This window comes from Vicugna pacos, chromosome 3, assembly GCF_048564905.1.
Source record: "Vicugna pacos chromosome 3, VicPac4, whole genome shotgun sequence".
In the NCBI taxonomy this organism is placed as follows: Eukaryota; Metazoa; Chordata; class Mammalia; order Artiodactyla; family Camelidae; genus Vicugna; species Vicugna pacos.
This window is the reverse complement of record NC_132989.1, coordinates 26379848-26387556: the sequence shown is the minus strand read 5'-3', so window position 1 is coordinate 26387556 and position 7709 is coordinate 26379848. Positions and strand designations below refer to the sequence as shown.

The following is a 7709-nucleotide window of genomic DNA, read 5'->3' as shown; positions in this document are numbered from 1 at the left end:
AAGAAAGGTGGGAAGAGGTGAGGAAAGCCTGCATCCTCAGGAGAGGAAATACAAGATGTGAAAATAGATTTTAAAGGCAGACGGAGATGTTGCTCTGAAGGCTTGGTTCCTGGCTGAATTCCGCTCGGGACACAAAGAGGGTCCCAGGACTAGGCTAGGCCCAGCACACAACGCAGGGAAAGTAGATCCAGTGGCTGGATTGAGCAGCCTTCCTGATGGAGGCTTTTGAGACAGAGTGGGTGGGGGTGGGCTCCATGCTGTTCCCTCTCCCAGTGGGTCTCATCAGCCCCTTCCCCAGCAGTGATGGATGTGGTAATCAGGGACAGATGGCAGTCCCCAGAGAGGCAAATGGGAAAAGAGGAGAAACCTCTGCCTCAGTGAAGGGATGGAGGTCAGGCTGGGAGCAAAGCTCACCAAGAATGATACTTTCCTCCCTGGCATTTCTATCACTGGGGGCTTTGCCAGAAAGGACAAGTGTGTAAGGGCTGGAAATGGCAGAGCTGACTCACCCTGGGTAACCTCACAATGTCCCAACTGTGAAATGAAGCTAGTGCTACTGCCCACCCCCAGGCATCCGCAGGGACACCCATGTGGACCTCACCCAGGCCAGGGCTGGGCCTCTCTTGTCCACTTCTTCCCCCATTCACTGTCCACACAACTTTTTAGGAATTAGTTACTATTATTATGGGGATGCTAAGACACAGAAAGGGGAAAAGATTTTTCTGACTGTTATTCTTGACCATGGGAATATCTGACCCTACATCAGGAGCTTTAAGGAACTGAATCAGGTTGGGTGCTACGTGTTGTGGGTAGTGGGGGGTGCTCTTTTTTGCCTTGAGGGATTTGATAACATAGCAAGGAGACTGGGTGACACTTGGCTTAGATGATGCTGGTTACTGGGGTGATTGTGGATCTACAGGCAAAAAAAAAAAAAATCTCCAATTAGCTCTAGTCAACTGTGAGCCAGCACCAGTCTCCCTTACCTCTCTGAGAGCCCAGAGGCTTTCTCTTCATACTTGAGAGACAGTCTCTGGGAAGTCCTCCTCTTCTGGAGTCTTGGACCCTGAGGCCTCTGTAGACTAGTGTCTCTATGCCCCTCCTTCTCCGAAATGCCCCATCCTCTCCAAGGGCAGAAACTCAGAACTGGTTGGAAGGAAGAACCACCAGCCAGAGACCACAGGCTCATCCCTGCCTGGTCTTTGACAGGCAAAGTGACCAGAGAGGTCCTTGCCCTGCTTGCCATCTCAGGGTCTCCAGCTTCACTAAAGGGGTCCTCGTCAGTCTGCCTGAGAGGATGGGGGTGGGAGTGAGGTGCAGTGCAGGGCAGGGCCAGTACCCCAATGGACCAGTCACAGAATAAACAAGGACCTGTCAGCTTTGGACTCCATGCCCCCGACGCCCATGCCGGAGTTTTCAAAGAAATCTTTAAGCCTTTAAAACCTCTTCCTGAGCTACACCCCACATCATACCAAAGATATAAAAATGCCTCCAGACCCTATATTAAATTTAATTTATATAGAACTATATGAGTTGATTTACACTTGATTAAATAACGACGCTGTCATGATCGACGTTTAATTAAATATTCCTTAATATCCATCTGCTGGGGTTTTGTTGTTGTTCTGTATTTTAGAGTTAGGTATTTTTTCCCCTAAGTCTCAAAACATTTCCTTAGGGCCAATGAAAAAGCCCAGGGCTTTGTGCTTCTGTTTTGTGGGGTTGTGGCTGCAGGTTGGGAAGAGATGGCCTGTCCGCTCCAACAGCCTCCGCAGGCCCTTTGGGAAGCGCCAGATTGTGTGGGCGGCGTCGCCTGGGGATGGTGGGATGTGGCTCCCACCCGGCGGAGGGCCGGAGCGCCTTCCTGGCTCGCCGGGAAAGCTCGGCCAGAGCGGCCCCCTCCCCTTCTCCAGGCCAGGGAGGTGGCCGCCGAGAGCTCTCGAATTTGAGAGCCTTTCATCTCTTTGTTTTTACAGTGATTAACCCGTCCGAGCGCGCTGCGAGCGTGGCTCCAGGCTGTGCGGGGGGAGGGGAGCGGAGGGTAGGGCCGAGAAGCGAGGGAGGGGCTCTGGGCTTTGTCGCTTTCGGGAACTCTGCTGCCATAGCAATGGGGCTTTCTAAGGCCTGACTTTGATTCGATTCCATTAAAGAGCCTGTCTGCTCAGTCTCGCGAGTGGAGAGGGCGTTCCGGCTTCTCCAGCCTTGCCCTGCTCCCCTCGCCCCTGCAGAGGGGAGGGCACAGCCTGGGCTAGATCGCCGGACCTGAGGCTGGAGGAGGGGCGCGCGGGCAGATGCGGGGGAAGGGGGGGATGCTGGGAAGCCCAGGGCCTGATTTTGGGCACACACCAGCGCTCCCCGCGTCGCCAAAGGTGGGAGACTAGCCTCGCGCTTGCGCCCCAAGGAGCCCCTTCCTCTTCAGGGGCGTCGGAGTTGAAGCGGGGCGAGCTGTCCAGCCCTTGTCCGGCCAAAGGAAGGCCGGCCGGGGCACCTGCCGGTCTCCCCACCTCTGCATGCATTTCACACTTTCTATCCTGTTAGGCGTCAGCACCCCTAGGCCGATGCGGACTTTTTCCCCTCTGGTTTTTATGTCATGTGGATTTAATCTAGTTAGACGATTTTCTGCTTAAAATTGTATTGTTAAGAGCAATTGTTTAAAAGTGGGCCGAGAGCGAGGGCGCCCAATCTTTGAACCGGGCGGGTTTTGCGTGCCTCTGCTCAGCGCACCACACTGGCCAGCGCGGAGCCAAGCGGGGAGGGGGAGGCCGACACAAAACAATCCTCGGGCTTTCTCGCTCCGGAGCCTTCGGGGCCTTTTCCTGAAGCGCAAACAGATGCAAATGTCTCTGCAAACACCGCACAAAGCTTTTCAGAAAGGCAGCCTCTCCAGGCCTCAATAGCCCTTTAAACCCAGTCCAATTGCCCCCAAGTCGCGGTATAGAGCCTGCACGCATTTTTTCACCTTGGATGGAAAGTAGGGGCGGAGGATACGAGAGCTTCAGGAGCCGGGGCTGAGGTCTGCTCTCATCAGCTGCTGGTGCCATCGACCCCAGGAGCCGCGCGCGGAAGACGGACTGGAGAGTGCAGCGGCTGTAGGGAAGCCTCGCCTCGGGAGTGCGGGGACGGCGATGCTGCCCAAGCGGTGTCTCGGGGATGCGGGTCCCGAGAGGCCGCCGGTCCTTTCAGGCCCACAAAGGCCAAGCTAAATCGCGGCGCGCACACTAGCATGAAAGGGCGCGCTCGGGCCGTTCGGGAACAAAGTGGGATCACACTGCTCCGAAGGGACTAATAAGCATTTAACTAGTACGCACTACGGCGTCACGGCGCCCTTTGTGCGCTTCGCGCCTTGGTGAGAACAGCGTGCGCCGTGCGGGCCCCTGGGGTACGGAGATCCTGGCCTTCAGCTTTCCTCAGAGATCCAGGGCCAGCCGCCAGGCTCAGGGCCAGGCATTCCCTTCTCACCTCAGCAGCAGAGCCACGGGGGCTTGCTGGTGCTGTCCTTAGCTCCCTCGGAACCCCTGTGTCCTGCGCGCTCACGTGGGTCTCGCGACCCTAGAGGCTCCGGCACTTCCTGACCCTTCGGAAGACCTTGTGCGGACCTCCAGACCCCAGGCGGAGGAAGGAGCGCCAACAAAAGAGGCCAGCTTAGGTTCGGACTCTGCCACTGGTCCCCAGCATGTGGCCAAGCGGCCACTGCCTCCAATCTGGGGCTGGCCCTTCCGTCCCATCCGAAGCCCGCGAACTGTGCTCTGGGTGCGCTGGACGGCTGAGTCCCAGCAGGCACACAAGTGCGCGAGCCAGGAAACGGCCCCGTTCTCTTTCACTCTCTTCCTCGTGAACTACTTCCGTACTGCCCAAATGAGCTGACTCCCCTGTGTCGGGAGGGAGGGGCGGTTGGGGTTCTTACCCTCACCTAACTTAAGGCCTGGTAGTCTCAGAGACCGAAATTAGACTGTACATTAGATATGGCTTCAGAGATCCATCAACCCTTCACACCTCAACGAGAGTCCGTTTAATCCAGTTGCTGAGGTAATGATCGCCTCACGGTAGGGTGGGGAACGTTTGGGCGTCAGGGGCGAGCGGGGAAGATGTGTAGTCTGCAGTCATTTCTGATCCTGCTGAGCACCTAAGCTTTACCATGAGGGCTGGGGGCCATATTTCACTACTCACAGAATATGGCCCTTGAAAGAGGTTCCTCAGGTGTCTGTAGAGTAAATGAATGAGTTAGTTGTGTGGGGTCTCTGGGCAGGGAAATCTCCCAGGTGCCCAAGTGTGGGAGACTTTGGAGACTTTGGAGTCTCGTGACGGTACCTCCACTCCAGCCCTCTGTTCTCCTGGACTCCCTTCTCCCACCATGATGCCATTTTCACTTGTCATCATCTGCTGTGTCACCCCTGAACTGTCATTTTCAGGGCTGTGTCCATCACAGGCCAAGGCATGGAGGGAAGTAGTAGATCCCAACTCCAGATGTGAACCATCAGCTCCTCTCTAAGTGTGGGAGTTTTGTGTGTGGCCACAATCCTTTCCACCACCTCAAATGCCTTGGGCCCTTTTTAATGCCCATAAAGATGGGGGGTGCGGCGACTGCTTACTGGGATCGTAGGCTGACTAATGTTGGCCACTACTCTTTACTAAGGCTTACTTTGACTTCTTTTAATGTCAAAGAGGGTACTCAGTGAGGTACCCTTGATTATCTCCATCTTATAGATGGGAACATCTGGGCTCATGGTTGCTTTCACTTGTTAAACAGTGACAGAGCCAGGACTTGAATCCTGGCATCCGGTTCCAAAGCCCAGGCTCTAAGAGTTACAAAGCTAACTTCTTCTCTTAACTCCACCGCTACACGCGGTACTGGAGACCCTTTCCTCCAGGCTGGGGAGACGCAGCTTTGCCTCCCAAGAGGCGAGTCCTGGTCGCTTTGGGCAGGTGCAGGGCCAAGCAGGCGCGTGGGGCGGAGCGGGGGCGTTATCTCCTGACCGCTGGCTGCCCGCACATCTGTTTATCTCCGAAGCCGAGCTGGATTGGATTTCTCGATGTTTATCTCCCTCTGAGGAGCAGCTCTCTGGGGCTGAAGAGAGCGCAGCTGCGGAGCCTGTGTGATTGACAGATCCAGAGCTGGGCCTCCCGCCCCTATTGGGTCTGGGTAGGGGCCCTCTCTGTGCCCACCGCCTGCCCTTATCCAACAGCGCTGCAGGTGAGCTTGCCAGCGGCCAGGTGCCTCAGGGTTCCTTGGTTCCCCAGCGACGCCAGGCCTCCCCCACATTAGGGACCACTTAACTGGGCCAGAGAGAGAAAAGTGTTGATTTAGTGATGCAAATGGGAGCAGGGGGTGGGGAGAGGGGGCTGTGAAAAGATGGATGAAATCCTAATGAGTTCATTTCCTAACTTGTCAAGGAGCCAGCCTCCGGGAACTGAGTAAAGGCTCTGGGTAGTGCTCTCTGCTTCCAAGAATGGCTGGGGCCAAGGGTAGGGAGGGCTGTGAGGCTAAAAGTGGGGCGAACTAAGATTTGAACATTTGCCTTCCTTCCCTGGCTATACCCCCTACCCAACCCAGGTCACCTCCCTTCTCCTTTATTGTCATTGCAGTCTGTGTTTATATGTACACTCACGGTGTGGTTATGGGCCTGATGAAGCTTGGTTCCTGGGGGCAGGGGCGGGTCAGTGGTGAGGCATCTAAGCCATTGAGCAGCATGGAGTAGGTGTTCAGGAAACGTGTTCATGGGCCTGACTCTTAGCCCCTTGGGGAGGCTGGCTGACCTAAGGTGCTGTGACTGTTGTTTAAAAGGTGTCTAGGACCGTAGGAAAAGACATGCGGATTTGGGTCTTTTTTATGTTGGGCCCCCACTTGGTGCCTATGTGGCCTGGCTTATATACATGAATGTCAGCACATGTTGGTGACTGCAATTCCTCTGTCCCAGATGTGATTTGTCTCTGAAAAGCTTTCATCCCAACTCCCTCACTTCACCTACCACTCAGTTCCCCGCTTTCACTCTTCAGCCCCTGCAGAAGGGGATTACTAGGTGCCCTTTGTGCTCCTGCTGTTGAGGACAGAGAGCACCTCTGTCACAGCCAGTACCCTTGCTTTGAAGCCCTGATCTGGGATCCGGAGTGAACAGGAGATAGGAAACTTGGGAACAGTCTGGACAGTGCATGCTCTGCCTCTGCCAGTTGCTAGGAATTCAGAGTCTACAGAGGGAGCATGGGCTGGTCTTATGTACACATTGGCCTGGCTGTATGGATGGTCCTGTATTTTCAGAATACATCTGGATTTGTCATTTCACTCAGACTATATCAGGCTGGCTAGTGGCAAAATCCTAAAATAAACGGAAGTGTTTGGATGGGCTAATGGATACAAGGTGGCCCAACAGAGGGCAAATGCCCACTTCCTTTGGCAGAATGGGCACTGACTCTCTGAGCTGGAGGGCCAATGGGTTGTTCCAGAGTGCCAAGAAGTAGAGATAGGAGTGTTGTGAGCAGCCTCAGGTGTCTTTCTAGCCCTGAGCTAATGGCAGGTGGGGTGGGAGTTGTCTGCACGTGCTATCATGGTAGTTTCCTCACTTTTGATGCTGCCCCATAGAAGCAGAGTAAGGATCTTCTGGACCTTTATTAAATCAGAAGTCAGACACCCAAGAAACAGAAAACCAGGGATCATACAGTGAGGCAGCCCAAGACTGCTGAGTGTAGTTCTGTGGAATGCTTCCTTCTCTGTTCCCTAAGCCACCTGAGACTCAGACCTGGTTCTCTGTAGCCAGGAGCTCTGCTGGGAGGTCTGCGGGCAGGGAAGTCCTCCCCAGCACCCTTTCTCTTATCAGTAAGTCAGGGTCGGGCTATTATAAAACAATGCCTGTTTCAAGACATGACTAGTTTTGACTGATTCAGACTTCAAGTTGTGGATTCTGTTTCCCCTTTGTGAGCTAGAATAGTGACTGCTAGCAGTTGCCATTAAAGTTGGCATCCACCAAGACAGAGCCTGGGGCAGGCACAGGGGGGCCTGGCCTTCTCAATTACCTGGGACAGGTGGAACTTAATCCGTTATTTCTGAAACAAATCTTTACGTCCCTGAAGAGACCCTAATGACCTCTAACCATGAGGGGGCTTAAAAGGTTTTCCCTCTGAGAGCCAGGTCATGAGCATCCTGAGGTGAAGAGTCAGGAATGGAAGGAATTTAACCACCCAGAGTTGTTGGCCAGCTGCCCCAGGAGGACCCTGGGGCCTTGTTTGGAAAGCAGACTCCATGGATGGCTTTAACTGAAGAGAGAAGAGCAGTTACGTGGCTGGAAGAAGGGGCTGGGGAATGGCTAAGGAGTAGGTACAGACCCTCTCTGCCCTCGGGAGCCTTGGGGATATTTGCTTTTAGAGAAAGATGCTTGGAGATTGTCCTGGGCACCATTCCCAGTCCCATGGGAAAGCTGAAGGCAGGACATGTGCAAAGGCTCCCTAGGGTGTCCTGGAGGATCCTGGCAGAGGCTCCTCACTCTGGTTGTTGGGTCAGCTCTCCCCTTGGCACTGGTCACTGCCGTCACTTAAGCCACTGTGTTGGTCTGCCTGCTGCTGCTCCCAATTCTCCTTCCCATTGTAACAGACTCCATCCAACCAAGTCCTTCCAGTCAGAATAGGAAGACGAAGCCTGGTCCTCTAAGGAAAGGGCCTCTCTTTCTAAATATTTACTCTGCTGACTGAACTATGAAGAATCTCTCTGTGTGGGGCCACACAGA

General features: G+C 54.4%; 1 protein-coding gene and 1 long non-coding RNA gene across 2 annotated transcripts in view; one reads left to right on the top strand and one right to left on the bottom strand.

The window, feature by feature from the left end:
* Positions 1-2612: 2612 nt before the first annotated feature.
* Positions 2613-3251, bottom strand: LOC140689455 (uncharacterized). The gene is made up of 2 exons (XR_012064416.1): positions 2957-3251; positions 2613-2840 (listed from the first exon to the last, which is right to left on the bottom strand). It is a non-coding gene; the product is annotated as an uncharacterized lncRNA (long non-coding RNA).
* A 144-nt stretch (positions 3252-3395) lies between these two features.
* Positions 3396-7709, top strand: part of LOC140692804 (uncharacterized) — a 218901-nt gene continuing 214587 nt past the window's right edge. The window contains exon 1 of the transcript XR_012068420.1: positions 3396-4023. The gene's annotated coding sequence lies outside the window, so the exon portion shown is untranslated. The remainder of the gene's footprint in view (positions 4024-7709) is intronic.